Genomic DNA, 19904 nt, shown 5'->3' on the forward strand with positions numbered 1-19904 from the left:
AAATGAGAGAGATTAAAAAGAAATATATTTTCCATAAAAAAGAAATGGACAACATAGAAAAAGATATGTGTACCCATATAATTTTGATTTGATTGTCAACATAAAAATAATCGTAGGTTCAGTAATGATTACAGTTTTGTACATCCTTTTTTAGAAAGATCAGAATAAAGCAGATTTAGATAAGGAAAGGCCTGAAAGATAGAATGCTACGTTACAAGCCATAGAATCTGATATCAGTGGATTCTTTAAATCAGAATAATCTGCAGAAGAATCCAATCTGGAACCTACAGTGATAGCAAATAAAGTTACTGATAAGTGCTCTCTCCACTAGTGAAATGACCCAATTCTAGCCAGGTTAGACTACACTGAAGGCAGGTTACCTGGGAATTTGTGCTGTGACAGGTTCACTGACAGCATGGAGAGAGCAGAGAGACAGAGGAGAGAGAAATGGTGTGCATGCAGAGAGAGAAGAAAAGAAGATGAAGAGAAGAATAGGAAGGAAGAACTGGAGCAGGAGCAAGAGGAGGAGGAGGAGGAAGAGAAGGAGGAGAAGAAGAAGACAACGATGACAGAAACAACAATAAAATGTCCAGATTATATAGGCCTCTAAGGGAAGGACAACCCTGCCTCTGACCTGGAAAGTTAAGTGATGGGAACAGGGTATGACAAGTAGGGGTTGAGACATGCTGAGATAATCTGGAGGCCAGGTCTGCTTGGTTGTGTAAAATATGTTTCTCAGTCCCTTGTTCTAGTCCCAAACCAAATTACAGAAGATAAAAATCCACAAAGGCTTGAGGAGTTAGAATGGCATCCCACAGGTTCAATATTCTGAATTAAAAATCTAAGTTCAATATAGTATTCAACGTTCTAGCTAGAGCAATTAGACAACAAAAGGAGGTCAAAGGGATATAATTTGGAAAGGAAGAAGTCAAGGTATTTGCAGATGATATAATAATATACTTAAGTGACCCTGAAACATCTACTAGAGAACTCCTACAGCTGAAAAGGATGGCAACCCCATAGGAAGAACAACAGTATCAACTAAGCTATGGTCCTTGCTACATAGGTAGCAGAGGACTGTCTCCTCTAGCCTCAATGAGAGGAGATGTGCTTCGTCCTGTGGAGGCTTGATGACCCAGAGATGGGAGATGCTAGAAGAGCGAGGTGTAAGTAGGAGCAGAGGCAAAGAGGAGGGGGTAGGGTGGGGAGCTCGTAGACTGGGAGATAACATTTGGATTGTAAATAAAAGAATTAATTAAAAAAGAATCTAAGTTCTGCTTAATGATGCTACTTAGAGCAATGTCATACAATAGCTTACAAGTTTCATTTTATAGAGTTTGGAGAGTTAAGAAATGTATGTATGTGAATATATTATACAATTGATGCATGTTCAGAATTCCAAGGGACTTCTGCTTTAAATTCCGAAATGGCTGGTTCTCTTTTTTTTTATTTATTTATTATTACATATTTTCTTTATTTACATTTCAAATATCCCCTTTCCTGGTTTCTCCTCTGGAAAAAAAAAACCCTATGTCCTCCCCACTCCCCCTCCTCACTAACCTACCCTCTCCCTCATTCTGGCTCTGGCATTTCCCTACACTGGGGCATAGAGCCTTCATAGGACCAAGAGCCTCTCCTCCCATTAATGACTGACTAGGGCATTTTCTGCTACATATGCAGCTGGAGCCATGAGTCCCACCATGTGTACTTTTGGGTTGGTGCTCTGAGGGAACTGGCTAGTTCATATTGTTGTTCTTCCTATGGGGCTGCAAACCCTTCAGCTCTTTGGGTCCTTTCTCTAGCTCCTTCATTGGGGATCCTGTGCTCTAATGAATGGCTGTGAGCTTCTACTTCTGCATTAATCAGGCACTGCCCCACCTGGTAATCCTTTCTATATACAATCACAAAACCCAGACACTATTGTGGATGCCAGCAAGTGCTAGCTGACAGGAGCCTGATATAGCTGTCTCCTGAGAGGCTTTGACAGTACCTGACTAATACAGAAAAGGCTGATTCTTAAATTGAGCAATAATTATAGGTGATTGCTATCTTGAAATGCCTTTACAGATGCTTCTATATGTGTTTTCATTACAATACAACAGTATTTAGATATTATGGCATAGAAAATGTTACAAATGTACCTTTCAATCCTACAGGTCAAGCAATTATGAAGAAATCTAACAAGACTTTAAAGGAAATGCTCAAAAAAGAGAAGGGAATAGGGAAGCTCCCAAGGACAGTTTAGATAATGCTTTGCTGATTTTAATTTTTTTTTAAATGCCCGTGAGACAGATAGCACAACTGCCAAAAAGGACTGGATTTTAGAAAGGACTGCTAAAGTAAATCAGCATAAATATGTGATAAATGTGATAACTTCAGAATAAAAAAGAGTGAATGTGTTGCATTAGGGAAGAGAAAATACTCTTATTTCAACTAGAGAAGAAAAACTATGTATTTCTTCAAAAGAAATAAAAATTAGATTTGACCAGTGGTGAATTTTTGAAAATCTTGGCTTCAGACATGAATAAAGAAACCAGAAAGAGGAACAAAACAAGGAACATGAATGTTGATCCCTCTATGTGGGAATGGCTCTGAGACAGCAAGAGACATAAATTTTGTTGGCTACGGAATCCACAGAACTTATTACATTCCATCCTTTCACATAGCATTAGTGGGAATTCATATTATAGCTCAGTTACACACTCTAAACAGACATAAAGTTTGATGCCGTTCATGTGCTCAAACAAATAGCATTTACCTTAACTAGATATACTTAGATAGGTGATCTTCCAAAATCTCAGAGAGCCACAGCACATGGCATTTAAAGATACTTTGCTATTAAAAGGCTTTTGTTTGTTTGTTTTCAGTGAGCTAGGTCAACTCCAAGCATTCTACTTCAAGGAAGATGATGAGCATCGAAGAACCTCCATATGGAGTTTGATTCAAAAGTGGTAACCTGAATATTGGGCAAAAAACTACCCTTGCTCCAACGGTAAACAAAATGCTGTTCAAACTGGACAACAGGACACAGGGAAGTCAACTGCCAAACTTTTCAGGACAAGGTAGGCAATTCCTTCATAGTTCTTGCATCACAAAAATCTCTGTCATATACTGGGCAAGAAGGCTGACCATGGATGCTCCAACTTTATAGAGAAATCTTGGGTATCTTGCCCAGAAATCTTGTCTGGGCAGCCAGCTGTCTTTTCTGTCCCTTGGAAGCTGCTTGTTCTATACTTCCTGCACATTCCAGTAATAGTACTTCCTTTTCTGGTCTCTAATGGTGTTGAAGATTCAATAGCTATAGTTTCTAATTTAATTAAGATTTTTATGATTTAAGGAAATCTTTTAAAGAGATATTTTTTAGATCTAAGTACATTTTTTTGTTTGATAAATGCAAGTCTTGATAGAAAATGATTTATGTTCAGAACTCTGAACTCAACAAGATGGGGCACATAGTAGAATACTTTTTCCTAAGTTGCCAAATACAAATAGATGGGACATGATGATTGTAATCTTTAACTGATAGTTATCATAATTGTTTTATAATTGTTCTTATTGTGTATAGTTTACTAATATAAGAGAAAGGCCTTTTATTGGACTAAGATGAAAAGATAGGGTTTAGTCTTGTGCACTGTATTTTAAGATGGTGGTTGTACTGGCTGTTTTTGTGTGTGTGTGTGTGTGTGTGTGTGTGTGTGTGTGTGTGTATCAACTTGACACAAACTGAAGTTATCACAGAGAAAGGAGGCTTCCTTGAGGAAATGCCTTCATGAGATTCACCTGTAAGGCATTTTCTCAATTAGTGATCGAGGGAAGATGGCCCTTTGTTGTGGTGCCATCCCTGGGCTTGTAGAACTGGGTTCTATAAGAAAACAACCTGAGCAAGTCAGGGGAAGCAAGCCAGTAAGCAGCACCCTCCATGGCCTCTGCATCAGCTCCTGCCTCCAAGTTCCTGCCCTGTTTGAGTTCCTGTCCTGACTTCCTTTGGTGATGAACCTCAATGTGGAAGTGTAAGCTGAATAAACCCTTTCCTCCCCAACTTGCTTCTTGGTCATTATGTTCTGTGCAGGAATAGAAACCGTGACTAAGACAGTGATTTCTGTGCCATATGATACAGTCTAGACATGTGCACCATAAAGAATATTGAAGAATCTCCTGTATCAATGTGGTGTAATTATCTGATCTGTTAATAAAAAGCTGAAGAGCCAATGACTGGGTAGAGGAGACCTATTGATTCAGTCAACAAGCCTTAAGGAAAATGACTGAGCAAATATTCTTAAGCTTCTATGTTACCTAGTTACTTCCTCTTTACTTGCGTTTAAACTCTCCTTGGCTCACTCTGCTGCAGCTGTCTGTCCTGGAGAATTCTATCACTCCTCCTTATGCTCAACCTGATGGTAAGCTGCTGCTCTTCTGTTTCTGCTTCTGCTTCTCCTTTCCCTCTCCCCCTCCCCCTTCCTGTCCCTTTCCCTCTCTCCTTCTATCCCTCTCTCTCTCTCCCTCTCTCCCTCCTCCTCCTCCTCCTCCTCCTCTTCCACCTTCTTTGTGGCCCTTCTTCTCTTGGACCTTCACCAGTCTCATGGTGAACTCCTACAATGTGTCTCTTCCCTAAGACCCCTGGGAAATTTTATCTATTAAAAGACTAAAAAAAGGCCAGCCACGTTCCGAGCTACTGCGCATGTGTCCTCAGAGAAGCGTCTCCGCCCCTCTCCCCCCACCACCCCGCACACATACTGCTGAGTTTCCCTTTCCGGGCCCCTGAGAGGTGGGGCTAAGGGGAAAGAATGAGGTTGTATTGTGGGTACCGCCATCTCCCACGGCCGCATCTACTGCCCCCAAATAAACTTACCACTGTTCCAGCTACCACGGAGGACACTGCTGCACTGCTAAGACATGTATGTGACAGGTTGTTTCCACAGACCCAAATACTACCAGAAAAAGAACATAAGAAAGAGAGAGAGAGAGAGAGAGAGAGAGAGAGAGAGAGAGAGAGAGAGAGAGAGAGAGAGAGAGTTTCTAGCCATACTATATCAGTTAAAATGGTCTAAAACACTACTTTTCAGTGTCTCAGTAAAGGCTCCATCACATCTCTTTGATCCTTTTATTGCTCTTAAAGACAGAATAATATATTGTCAATCTATATTTCCGGGTTAGAATCCATGAACAACTAATTACCATGTATAAGCCACAGGGCACATACCACATTAATTTGTATTTTGTCATTGTTAAGATAGAGATATAAAAGGCATCTGATGTTTTGAATCAAAACTGTCAAATGCTTTGAATTTCATAATAGAGTCTGCACATTGCTGACACTGACATGTGCACAAAAAGAATTTCCTAAATTGGCTATGATTTTCTCATATGTAAATGAAGGTAATGAATCATACATTATAAATCTAAGGATAATTAAATCCCTGTGATATAACCAATAATTTCAACAAAACCTTAAATTTTTTGTAAAACCAAGAAATCAGCCTGGCACTGATCTTTGTTTATTTATTTTTATCTCTTTTATTTAAAAAAAAACTTAACAGATCCATGAAAATAATACTGCAGTTAAGTGGATATAATTAAGAAGTGCACATAATTAAATGAATAAATATATCGATGGATCCAGAACAAAATCCCAAACCATGTTAAATTGAACAAAATCCCAAACCATGTTAAATCCTCACTGTGTAAGTTACTTTGTAAGGTAAAACTGATAGACAAATACTTGGAATTAGGAAATGTATATAATAATATTTGATGACTTCATATAGAAAAATATACATAACTCAATTTATTATTAGTCATTTTAGTTGTTTATATTTCAAAAGATATCCCCCTTTCCAGATACCCTCCACAAACCCCCATCCCATCTTCTCTCACCCTCAAATCCTTTGCATCTTTGAAGGTGCTCCTTCACTCATTCATCTACTCTTGCCTCATGCTTCTAGCATCCCCCTTATTTTTATCAGGAAAATGAACATTCAAAAATTATATTAATAGTTCGTATTAAATGCTTCATTTTCAGCTTGTGTTTTTATTTTATTATCAAATTTCTCTATTGCAGTACATTTTCAAGTACTATATTCCAACATCAAAATTGTGCTCAAAATTTAAATCAAAGACAATAAGTACCTTGATAAACTGAAATAAGGCCACCATGAGTAGATATAGATTATTAAAATCATACCTATTTTACCATGACAGTAATTTAAAAACCCTATCAATAGATATACCAATAAATGCCTATTCTATATATTACCCTAATCCTCATGCAGGAAAGAATGAAGTTTAAGATTATGAAACAGCCAAGAGGATATACACAAATCCCGATACTTTGGCTCAGTTATGGACAAAAGTAGAAGCTGATACATAATACTGTTGACTTGATCCCAGGGACTGGACTGCCTCCTGTACACTCAATTTACCTCTCAAGTACAGAGCTGCCCTATTAGTGAACCTTGTTAAGTGACTCAAGGAAAACCTCTGGTTATAACTTCTCATGTTATGTAGCCTTATTTTCCTTTGAGCCAAATGTCCTCAGCATGTGTCTGTAATCTCCATGTGTAATTATCTTATTTACTCATAACCCCTTTAGTTTTGAACTTCAAAGCTATGTTTAACAAAATCTGCATTTACACAGATCACTGAATACTCAATAACAGTCATCAGTTTTGTTCTCTCAATTTTACCTCACATATTTTATTTGAATTTTTCACATTTTTCTAATGCAATAACTTCAATTCTCCTTCTCCATTTGACTTGTGAGTAGTGTATGGCTAGTGTGTATTCTTTGTTGCAATATTTTAACAACCTTTTGATAGGAGTCATCTTAACTGATGTCACCGTGCAGGTTGTGGTCAGATGACTATATTTTTGAGATTTCATGTGGGAAAATCCCCCTTATATCAATAACAAGTACTCAGCCCTAAACATATATACATGTAAAAGGTAGTAAAGTGACTCAATAGGCTGAATTAATATTTACACATGTATGTATGTATGTATGTATTATGTATGTATGCATGTAGGTGATGATCAGATATAGGTACAGATGTATAGATAATATTACAAATCTCATGTGTGCATATATATGTGTGTGCATGTTTGTGTGTGTAATTAAGAAAAGAGAAGGTCATATGTTTAAGAGAAAGAGAGCACTGGAGGATTTGGAGGCAAAGAAGATTGGGAGGACATGATGCAAATACAATATTTCTAAAACCATAATGGACCAGGATTAAGGAGGAAGCTTAAAGGAGAACTTCAACCAGGAATCAACCAGGATACCTCACATGTGGACAGCAGGAGTTGGCTCCCTACCCTCTTCTAACTTGGTACCACAAAGCCATTTCTCCCATCATCAACTCTAGTAAGAATTTATTACCCTGACAGTTATCAGGCTACATTCCTTGTTTGACCTTATAAGGTTCCTGCATAAACACCCAACAACCCATGAGAATGCAGATGAAGCATCTTCCAACACTCCTGTCCTGGCCAATTGTACAAGGCCACACATATCTTGCCCCAGAGACCCTTGCTACCTCCCAGTGCCTTATGCCCTGCACCCCATTAAACTGAACCAGTTTTCCCCCAGGTGTTCCTGAATGTGTGTTCTTTTACAGCACACTCACTGAAGACCAGGATCTTGTCTGAATCCACCCATCATTTCTAAGCCTCTCTCCAGTCCAGCCAGATGCAAAATGGGCCTGGATACTCTGACAAATAAGCACACCCAGGAAACAAATATTGATACATGAAGGAAAGGCCATCCAGTGACTGGTCTAACTTGGGATCCATCCCATGAACAGGTCAGACCCTGACATTATTACTGATGCCATGTTGTGCTTACATATAGGAATCAGGCATCACTGTCATCTGAGAGGCTCTAAATCAGCTGACTTTGACAGATGCATATACTTACAGCCAACCATTGGACTGAAGTCAGGTACTCTTTTGGAAGAGTTAGGGAAAGATTGAAGGAGCTGAAGGGGATGGCAACCCCATAAGAAGAACAAGAGTATCAACCAACCTGTACCTTTCAAAGTTCCCAGAGTTTAAGCCACCAACCAAAGAATGTATATGGGATAGTTTGTGGCTACATATGGAGCATAGGACTGTGTTGTACCATGGTCGGCTCACTGCTGCAGCCAGTGGCTGAGGCTCTATCTCCTGCTGCTACTGGCCTGCAGCTTGAGTGGTGTGTTAGTTGAAAAGGGGGCAATATTCTTATAAATGAGATATTTTAGTATAGGAAAGAGAAAATAGGCCAGTCAAGTAGATAGAAGGAAAGGAGAGGAAGGAGAGAAGAGGAGAGAGAGAGAAAGGAAAGAAAAGAAAGCAAGAGAGCAAGAAGGCAAGAGAAGAGAACAAAGAGCAGGAAAGAGGAAGAAGACAAGAGAGGAAAGAGGGCAAGAGCAAGAGAGGGAGAAGGAGGGCAAGAGAGAGAGGAGGGGGTAAACTGCCCCTTTTATTTTATGGGGCATGGCTATCTGTGTTTGGGGTGAGGCATGCCTGGCTGTGGTCAAGTGACTAGGGGTAGGGTCCAGCTAGAATGCTGTGAGCTTCGGGCATTGTCTGCCTAATAGAGCACACATCTCCTGTGGGGGCAGTTGTGAGGGGTTGTGACTGAAACAGGAGCCAAAGACTCAGGAGTTATAGCTGAGCTCCTTCCACCCCCTGCAAGCAGAAACTGCCCACTGAGGCTCCAGGGCTCAAAGCCAATTACTTGACTGAGCCTAAGTTACCCGAACAGACCACTGCACCACAGGGCTGCCTTGTCTGCTCTCAGTGGGAGAGGATGTGCCTAATCCTATATAGACTTGATACCCAAGGAAGGGGGAATCCATGGTAGGTAATTGGTGGGGTGGGGTGGATGGAGGAGCACTCTTTCAGAGGCAAAGTAGAAGGGAGAAAGGGTGACAAACTCTGGGAGAGGGTACCAGGAGTGGGGGCAAAACTGGGAATGTAATAAATTAAATAATATAATGGAAAAAGTTTAAAAAAGGAAGTCTCATAAAATAAAAATAAATTAAAAATTAAATGTTGTCTTTCTTTGTGACAATAAGCCTTAGTTCTGGATTCTTTTCTTTTGTCCTATAATTATAATGTGTGTGTGTGTCCTTGAGAGTGTATGCCATTTGTGTATTGGGTGTTTGTACTTATAAGAAGACTTCAGATAATCTAGAGCTGGAATTTCAGGCATTGTAAGGCACCTGTATGGGTAGGTACTATGAACTGAAATTCTATGGAAGAGAATGAAGAAACCTTAACCATAGAGTAATCTTTACAAGCACACAAAGAAACTTTCCTAGTTAGCCAGAGATAAGTGTTTATTAGGCAATCTTACTTCAATAGTATAATAGCCATTTACTCAATGCAAGCAGTAAGTTTTCTTATATTAAGTGAATGAGCATCATTTTATATTCTGAGATAATTTAGAGTTATTGGTCAAATGAGATTAAATAAATTAGGTATGTAATTATAGGTTGTGAGATACATATTGAAAGAATAATAAAATTTCTGTTACTAAAATCTGTTTATAAGAAGTAAGTGATACTATTTAAATTTATTTATGACTCTGACTCTGATTAATATAGCATAATATTATTTGGTTTATATTTGTAATAAAAAAGCAAAATTAATTGAAATGAATATATTAGTCAACCTGTAAGAGTGTGTCAGTAATAGTTCATATAATATAACACTTCTAAAGCTTAGCAACAAAATTAGCACATTTGTGAGCAAAGGTATTTAACCAAATAAATTACCTCCCAATATGTAATTATGCCTCTGAGAACTCAAGGGCCATATGCAGGAGTTTTTCAACTCTGTGGGGATTAAATTTGACTGCAGAAATATTGCACAGTTCTGAGAGTATACTGTGCAATACCATAACATGCAATATCTTTTACATGAAACAATGTTGCAATGTGTTTGGCATGGTGTTTATCAACAGAGGTCAGCTAAAGCTCTGACTCTAGTCTGTGATCCACAATGTTGCATCTTCACCTGATTCAGCTGATTCCAAATTTCATTGTGTGTGTGTATGCATGTGTGTGTTAGCCAGTACCTAGACTCAACTTTGTGTTTGTTTTCATTTATTGTCATTTTAGCTTGGCACTTAAATTTCCACAAAATGAACATAGAGGTATCACATGATAAAGTGATGAAACAAACATGGAAACTTGAGTCAATGATGAAAACATAGTATATAAATTTATTATAACTGTATATTCATTATGTAGGTATGTGGTTGTGGGTGTGAGCAATGCTATGCATATGGATGTAATGGGACAACTGAAGGTAACTAGTAATACTCTCCTGTCATTCTGTGGATCCTGGAGATTAAATTTAACTCATTAGACTAGGTGGCAAGAACCTTTATCAGCTGAGCCATAACACCAACCCCAAAAGATTCATCTTTAAAAACCAATTCCTTTGCTGGTACGTGAAGCCTCTTCCTTTGAATTTCAACACAGATGGGGAGATCATTCAGCTGCTCTTGAGGAATCTTTGGGTTTTTCAGTGCCAGACTGGGGCTTCTGGGATACCAGTTCTCTGTACTGAACAAATAGTGGATTTTTGGTCTTTCTGTTTAGAAAAGTTCCCAACAGGCAAGATGCAACTATTTTAGAAAAACAAAATAAAGTGTTGTAATAACACCAAAGTATAAAATAAATATCTACTTGTCTATTTCAAAATAAAAAGTATTTAATAAAACATTATAATTTCAAATTTAATTAGACACTCATCCTTCCTGAGTTTAACACTTCCTTAGGTGTGGCCTACATATTGTGAATCCTAAAATGTGTAGTAAATGAAGGTTTTGGATATAAATGTGTGTGAGTGTGTCTCTGTGTGTCTGTGTTTAGTGTTTGTGGTAATTACAGAACACTGTGCATAACCCCTAAACACTACCTAAGGAGATGAGATGAAAGGCAGCCTTACCAGAGATAGAGCATGTTAATATTATGCAATTGACAGTTATTAATGATGACACTGCTTTGTTTTAATACCTCCAGGATTCCCAACATTAGCCTACTCATGATGAACATAGCTTGAAATGTGCTGTGGAAACATTATATGACATATCAAAAGCATCACTTCCACAAATGAATGGAGAGAAAGGGCTCTTGATGATATCATTCTTGGAATGGAATTAAAGTTGGATAAATGAGGATGCTGTTAAATACTATCTGTGGTGCAATTAAGTAAATGCTATGCCAATGAGAAGATATAGGTGTCTTCATAACCTTTAATGAACTTTCAGAGGACAGAAGTTTCTTCAGAGGAAGATGGAGAGCTGTACAGATGTTATTTCCTGCTTGACTTTTTCTCAGACATTTGTCTTCTTCTTCTTCTTCTTCTTCTTCTTCTTCTTCTTCTTCTTCTTCTTCTTCTTCTTCTTCTTCTTCTTCTTCTTCTCCTCTTCCTCCTCCTCCTCCTCCTCCTCCTCCTCCTTCTTCTTCTTCTTCTTCTTGTCTTTAAATTTCATACCTGTATCATAGAACCCACTATACAGTAAATTAAATATGATCCTGATAATGAAGAAAAAGGGATAGAGTAAAGAGCATCTTAGAGCCATTTGTTTCTAGGCTCTGTTGACAAAATATCTATATGTATTCATATAAGAAAAGATGATATTTTAGCAGAAGTATACTGTATAATTTCAGGAGTTTCAGTTATTACCAGTCCTATCTTGTGTCCAGAACCACTTATGATAAGTTTTTAAACAAATAGTCACAATGTCATGTCATGTCATTTCAGGAACCTTACTATCCACTGGATACACATGATTAGATATCCATAAGTCATGATGTATACTAAATTATTTATATGTGATCAACAAACAGTAGTGCTTTCTTAAAGGAAACTGACAAATGGAAAGAGTTCATAAAAACTTCCTTTTTACTAAGTTATTTTAGTATTTTGTTTTTCTGAGAGAGAACAGTGTATGAAGACAGATGTGAGGTTTGGTCACATTTACAACCCTGTCTTTTGCATAAGAAAGGCATTCCAGGGAACCAGAAGCAAGATAAATATAGTTTTTTAACATTTTATTTTAAGATATTATCTTTATGCCTAAAATACCATTTCTTTATGCTTTTAAAGTTGTTATATAGTAGATTGAATTAGAATACTTTATGCACATTTATAAATAGTTTTTAACATATTACACAGATTCTGAAACATCATTGATTTTTGCAACTTTACTCTCAATATCTATATTATTAAACTGACATGTATTCCCAAACAGAAACAAATTTAATAGAAAAGTGTGATATATTTACACAATAGATTTTTTCCTTCCACGTGAAGTAGTATACTTATGCCTTTTGCAGGAAAAGTCATAAAACAGATGATAGTGAATTTAGCCAGTCTCAAAAAGGCAAATATCAGTTTTCTCCCATTTTTTTGTTCTAAGATTTTACATAATCACATATGTCCATGTATATAGACACATATAAAGTGAAAGTAGATGTCAAATTATATTGAAAACAAAGGAACAAATGACAGCAATAAGGAAGATGAGGGTTGGAGATGAATGAGCTGCTTGATTCTTAAATAAGTAGCAGGTCCTCTTATTGTAGAACTAAGTTTCCATTATAATATGTGCTGGAAAGGTATTTTACTGGGAGACTGCCAAGGTGGCTCAGTGGTTTAGAGCACTGACTGCTCTTGCAGAGGACTGAATTTCTTTCTCAGACCCATAGCAGGCAACTCACAATACCTGATTCCAGTTTTGAGGGAAAATGTTCATCCTGACAAAAAAGCACACACTTGTAACTTTAAATACTTTTTAAATAAAAAAGAATTATGACATAAATTACATTGACCAGGAGTTTCTAGTTTTATTCTTCCCTATTACCAGAACATGAATATATGGCTCCTTCAGGATTCATTTGCTCATACCTTATATATACACACATACAACAAAAATATTTATCTCCAATGAGTCAAGATATCAAATCAAAATTCAAAATTTTTCCTTACATTACAAATGTTATCGGATGAATTAATGTATTTAAAAAGAATTTTTAAAAATAGTTGAATCATCCTTACTGCAACTCAAGTAGCTAAAAAGAAAAACCAAAGAAGTGCAAGGTCACACAAAGTGAATGAGAAGATATGTATACTTTTGAGACAATAAATATTTTATAATCCCTGTTCACTGTAAACAGCTAAGAATGTAGCATTGATATAAGAACTGGATGTAATATAAATCCATGAGATAGATTTAAATATCATTAACTTCCATGTTCCATAACTATACATAGTTTTTGCTAAGAAAGATGACCTCCCACAAAAAAATTAACTGAGAATGTATTACTCAAATAAGAACAGGAATCAGGATGTAGTAACTTTCCATAGTCTAGGCCATACATATATATTTGTCATAAATCAAGTTTTTTAATTCATTATAATATTTTGAAGTGATAAAAACAATAATTTACTGATGTTAAAAATTGGAAACATCAAAATGGACATTATTGTTTAAAATATGACTTGATCATTTATCAGAACCAAATAGGACAATAGCACTGATTATCAGTTCTTAGTGAAAACTATGGTCTGTAGTTGAATATAACTGTAAAATATCAATTTGGTGATGGATGATTCTGTGAAACCCTGCAGTAATGAATGATTTCATAATAATTTGAATTTTCAAATACTGATACCATGTTGGTTATTTTTGTTTTATATTTTATGCTTTTTGATCATCCTAAAGTATGTGATGGATGATTACAGTAATCATAGATGTACCATAATAGTAGCTTCTCTTAAATACATAGAAGAGGAAAGAAAACACAACCTCCAAGAATTTAGTTGTCATAGATAAGTCTAGAGAATATTCACCACAGCAATTTTCCATGACCAATGACAGAGACCTGGTGAGTAACATTTCCCTTGACTTTTAATGATTCATCTTCTTGACAGATTAATTCAGGCTATTACTGACCCTTCATCTTTGAAAGTAATTGTGGGAATTGATACACATCTTCATTCTCCTGTACACTGCCCTAATCTGTAACACTGTGATTTATCTGAACTCCTACAAATATGCATCCTGCTTTTTTCCTTATTTTCTTTCACAAGTGAAAGGCTTGCATTCCTTCCTTCATATTTTTTCAGCCTTCATCTCTTCCTAGAAGCCTTCTGACAAGACCATCCACTCTGTATTCACTTGCACATCAGCTCCTGAACCTACCTCACCAACAGGACAGGCATCAGCACTAATGTCACCCCAACAGGAAGCTGAGAGGGGAATCCAGCACCATTGCTGAGTTTATGAACTGCTGAAAATCATATAGCAGCAAAAAAACCTCCAAACTAACCACATAAAAAAATTCCACCAGAATGAAGAAATAAGATTCAATTGTGATTTTCAAATCTCAGTTCTTATCCTATTCTTCATTGTAGTAACATTTATTATTTGAACTGAATAATATACATATATATATGTATGTATATGTATATACATATATATATGTCAACATAGCATTTATACTTTGAAACATTTGATGCTATATATTACCAGATTAGGAATAGAATAGCTATGAAGCTTAACTAGAACACATTTCAATGATAAATATGCTTTCTTATAGTAATTATATTCTTCCTCAGAAAAAACAAATATGGTCATAACTAACTGCATAATTTTTCATATTTTGCTTTGTCTACATGACATGCTTTGCTTTTTAATCAATCTTAAAATTGATAGCTTAATTAGGAGATACTACATATTTCATAAAATCACAATTGCCTGAGTGACTCTTCTATCATATATGGGATGGCTGAGCTCACCTGTGGTATTTAGCCTGTAGCTCAGCTCTGGCATAAGTACACTCAGGTCTGTCATATTGACTGAGATGAATAGACAGCTGGGTCTCTGAAATCATATACATTCTGTTTATAGTTTTATTTTATCTACATAGTTCCTGTACCACAATGCTTACTTATATTTCTTTCGTTTTTAGGAAAATTTTAAAATTCATTCTTTCATATCTTATATCTCATATATAATATTCCCCTCCCTCCTCTCCACTCAGTCCATCCCCACCTCATTAATCTCTCCTTAGTTTCTTAGGCATATTCCTTCATATTAAAGCTGGAACAGGCAATCAAGTAGGAGGATATCGGTCCCAAAAGCATCCCATGCTCCAACTGTTAGGAGTTTCAAAAGATGCCTAAACTACACAACTATGACATATATGCAGAGAACCTATGGCAGACTCATGCAGGCTTCCTGGTTCTTAGTTCAGTCTCAAGAGACCCTATTAATCCAGGTTAGTTGATTTTATGGGTTTTATTGTGGTGTCCTTGACCCCTCTGGCTCCTGTAATCTTGCCTCTCCTTCAGAAGAATTCCTCAGTTCTACCTCATGTTTGGTTGTGGGTCTCTGTTTTTGTTTTTTGTTTGTTTCTTTTTTTACATTCATCAAGATAATCTTCCAAGTAGTTCATGATTCACCCAAATAGCCATAGTGCTCCCTCCCCCCTCCCCCAGGGAAAGAATGTGGACAGGAGGTGTGTAGCATTCAGGCCTTTGTCATGAGGGCTGCTAGTCAGAGCCATACTCAGTGAGGCAGTCCCTGGAAGGTGGGTTCAGTGCATGGGGGCAAGGCTACAGGCTGGCTCAGTAGCTTGTCCATCATGCTGATTGTAACATCTTGCTTCTCCACGTCTTCATATGGAGTCCACGACATGTCCTTGTAGGCACCAAAGAAGTCATGGGGACAGCCTGCTTCCCATTCCTCTGGAGAAATAATGGAAAAGTACAGCTGGCCACGTTCCCTTTGATAAAGATAGTAAATGTTGCCAGGTTTTTTCACCATATTACAAGCTACATGGTGCAAGTCAGCATGTTTGCGAGCATCCTCCAGCACCTTCCTAGCTTGTTCTTGCAAATGCTGGATTTGCTCAGCTTGTTAGTAGCATTTGTGGTTGTATGAATTGCTGGATAAAGCCTCTAGGATGATAACTGGACTAGGCATCAATATATGAGTATATCAGAATATCATTAGGAATCATTTCATTTACTTTTTAAACAGGTGGCTCATATTAAAGAGACTAAGCTGTCAAAAAAGTTTCTAAATTTTCCAGTGTGCACAAACTTCATTCTCTGTCAACATGAGATGTTTGTAAAATAACATGAGGTTTGCTCCATGTGTGCTTTCCTATCTGCAAGTGTGTGCCTCCTTGTTTGGATTCTTGTCATTTTAACCACAACTCAACTACTCATGGAATGTCACAGATAATACACCTCCAAGTTGACTTCTGATATTAGTTTCACTCAGGTCTAAATATCTATGTAGCTATCATTTCTACTCAATATTCCAATGTACAACTTATAGTGATATAATCATGTTTCGTTAATATTAATTAATTCACTTTATATCCCAATATCACTGTCCTGCTCTCCTCCTAGTACCTCCTTCACACAGCCTCCCCCCCTGCCCTGAAGGATATTGAACATTTCTTTAAGTGTTTCCTCGGACATTTGAAATTCTTCTCTTGAGAACTTTCTGTTCAGATATATACCCCATTTTTATTTGGAATTTTTTGTTTGTTGATGTCTAGTTTCTTGAGTTCATTATATCTATCTATCTATACATCCCTCTATCAGATGGGACTCTGGTGAAACCCTTTCTCATTCTTTAGGCTTCCATTTATTTCATGTTTTTAATGGCTGAGTAAATTTCCATTGTGTAAATGTACATTTTCTTTATTAATTCTTATATTGAGGGACATCTAGGTTTTTGCTGTTATAACTAGAGCACCAATGAACTTTATTAAGCAAGTATCTCTGTGGCAAGTAAAATAAAGCATCCTTTGAGTATATGCTTAAGAGTGGTATAGCTTTTGAAGCAGATTGATTCTCATCGACCTGTGGAACCATCACATGGATTTCCATAGTAGTTGTACAAGGTTACCTTCCTGCCGCAATGTTTGAGTGTCCATATTGCTCTATACCCTTGCCTGTTTAGATATGAACTCCATTTTGATTAGGTTATTTGTTTCTTGATTACTACTACTCTTCTGTTTGTCTTGTTTTGCTTTTGTTATGGCTTTCTTCAGTTTGTTATACGTTTTGAATATTAGCCATCTATCAGAGCTCTAAACATCTTTTCCCATCCTTGTAGGTTGTCGCTTTGTCCAAGTGAGGATATCTTTTGCTGAGCAGAAGTTTTTCCATTTCATGAGGTCCTATTTATTTTATACTTTGAAGTCACAAGGAAATGTTGGAAAATAACCAGAAGGATTGTTTAAAGATTGACCAGGTGATGAGAAAAATTAATCTCATAGTGAGGATAGTAGGATTCAACAACTTGATTGTAAAATTTTGCCAAAACTCCAGAGAAATGGACAATACCAGGAACATAGAAGGTTGCCTGAAGTACATTTGGAAAACATTAGCATTTTCCCAGGGGAAAAATAGTTAACTTACCTATAATAAGATTTATAACTGAGAAATTGTGTGTGTGAAAAAAGTATTCTATACTCTATCAAGATTCCATGCTTAGTTAACAAAGGGGCCTTGAACATGCCTAGTCTGGCATTTATTCAATCCCCTTTCATACACTTTTCTATTCTGATGACTTACATTCTGATTGCTTCCTCCTCCCCCTAGGTAAAGAAATTAACTTTCACTCCTAAATAATATAAAGTATCTAATACATATCCCATAACCTGCTGCATGGCTACTAAATTGAGAAGCATGGTAAAAACAGCATATGTAGGGAAAGGTACCAAATGGGAAAAAAAGGAAGTAAGAAAAAGTATAAAGGCCCCTGATTCTCACAGACATCACTTACTGGCTTATTTGAACATTTTAGTGGGGTGGAAGTATATGGATATATTCGTATACATGCTGTATACATATAAATATATCATGTAAAACTAATATAGAGTACATATCTTTAATACATATGTAAATGAACTATAGAATATAAATTTTGCAGACAAGTGGATGGAAGTAGAAAATATCATTGGGAGTGAGGTAACCCAGACCTAAAATGACATGAATGGTATGTACTCACTGATAAGTGGATATTAGCCAAAAGTAGAGGATACCCATTCTACACTCCACAGAGTTAAAGAAAGGAAGGCCCAAGAAAAGATACTTGAATTCCACTTAGAACAGGAACAAAATAGTCAAGCAAGGCAGAGGAAGGGAGGGACTTAGGTGGGAAATGGAATGGGGAACAGAATATGGGGGCAGGATCAGGTATGGGAAGAGACAAGAGAGAGGCCCAGATAGCCAGGAAAATAGATGGAAATACACAGTTGCTGGGTGTTGGAGGGTGGTCCTAGGGGATGAGGAATCCCTAGGCAGTCCCTGAGACATGAGTGAAGGAGAGTCCCAGGAGTTAATATAGGTGACTTTAGCAGGGATGCCTAACAGTGGGGACATGGAACCTGAAAAGGCTTTCTCCTATAGCCAGGCAGGGTCCCCCATAGATGAATAAGGACACCAACCCGCCCACAAAACTTTGTATCCAAAATTTGCAAAAGCAGGGACAAAGATGGAGCAAAGACTGAAGGAACTGACACGCAATAACTGACCCAACTTGAGACCAATCCCATGCACAGGCGCCAGTTCCAGACACTGTGCATGGTACTCCGTTATGCTTGTAGACAGGAGCCTAGCATAATTATCCTCTGAGAGGCTCTACCCAGCAACTGAGTAAAACATGGAAATACTCATAGTCAAACACTGGATGAACAGAGGTCAGAGGACCCTTTTGGAAGAGTTGGGGGAAGGTTTGAAGGAGCTAAAGGGGATGGAAACCCCACAGGAAGACTAACAATGTCAACTAACTTGGACCTCTGAGAGCTCTCAGAGACTGAGTCAACAACCAAAAAGCATACACTGGCAGCTCCTAAGCCTCAGGCACATATGAAGCATAGAGCTGCCTTGTCTTATCTCAGTGAGAGAGGATGCACCTAATCCTGCAGACACTTGATGTGCCAGGCTGGGGGAATATCCAGGGAATACCCTCTCAGTGGTGATGGGGAGGGAGGATTTGGAAGGGACTCTGTGAGATAGAATTCACAGAAGGAAGGGGGACAGCATTTGGGATGTGATTGATTAACTAATTTTTAGTAAAAGTAATTTTTAAAGAAGAGATAAAAAACAAAACAAAACAATCTTCCTGACAACATTATGAGACAAAGAACCTCCAAATGCTCCATTGCCAATGAGTATTTTATTCTCTATCTATTGTTGAACATAGGGCCTACATTGAAAAGTGGTTTATTTCCCCAGTGAGACTCTCTTGGAGAAAACTAATTTTTCATTTGCAAGTGTCTATCAATTGGAAAAAACTTCTGGGTTAGAACTGAGGCATGAGTCCAATCCTCCTTTCCCTTCTAGGACGCCATCTGATGCAGATCCGGGCAGGGCCTAAGGTGTCAGGCAGCCTCTGTGAATGCGTACATGCCTTAGTCCTGTGTTTAAAAGGCTTTACTTTACTCTTGCCCTCCATTCCCTTTGTCTCCTGCACTCTTATGCTTCATCGTCCACAGGCTTCTTGAGTACTACAAGGAAGGATTTGATGAAGACATCCCTTTCAGAGATGAGTGCTGCAAGGTCACTCGCTTTTTGCACAGTCATATTACAGTCTCTGTGTTTGTTCTTACAGAGTCTCTGGTGGTGGCCAAGCAAGGCAGGGATCTATGAGTATAGCAAAATGTTAAGGGTCATTTTATTGCTATGTTTCTTTAGTATCACAGTTGTATTTGTTTTTCTGTAGGTCCCTGGTATATCACTCTCTGTTCATTTCACCTTGATAATCATATACATAGCCTCCTTCATTCCAAACATTTAATGATACTCTTTCAAAATTAATGGGCATAATTCATCTTTCATGTGAATGAAAATTATTTAACTGCAGAGAATGAAAACAAAAT

At 37.5% G+C, this 19904-nt stretch overlaps 1 long non-coding RNA gene across 2 annotated transcripts in view; it reads left to right on the forward strand.

Moving 5' to 3' along the window:
- LOC116083364 overlaps positions 1-19904 on the forward strand; it is a 45347-nt gene that overhangs the window by 16759 nt on the left and 8684 nt on the right. For both annotated transcript variants that reach the window (XR_004115689.1, XR_004115690.1), the window contains one exon: positions 2868-3062. This is a non-coding gene — a long non-coding RNA (uncharacterized LOC116083364). The remainder of the gene's footprint in view (positions 1-2867; positions 3063-19904) is intronic.

The sequence above is a fragment of the Mastomys coucha genome, unplaced genomic scaffold (genome assembly GCF_008632895.1).
Source record: "Mastomys coucha isolate ucsf_1 unplaced genomic scaffold, UCSF_Mcou_1 pScaffold8, whole genome shotgun sequence".
In the NCBI taxonomy this organism is placed as follows: Eukaryota; Metazoa; Chordata; class Mammalia; order Rodentia; family Muridae; genus Mastomys; species Mastomys coucha.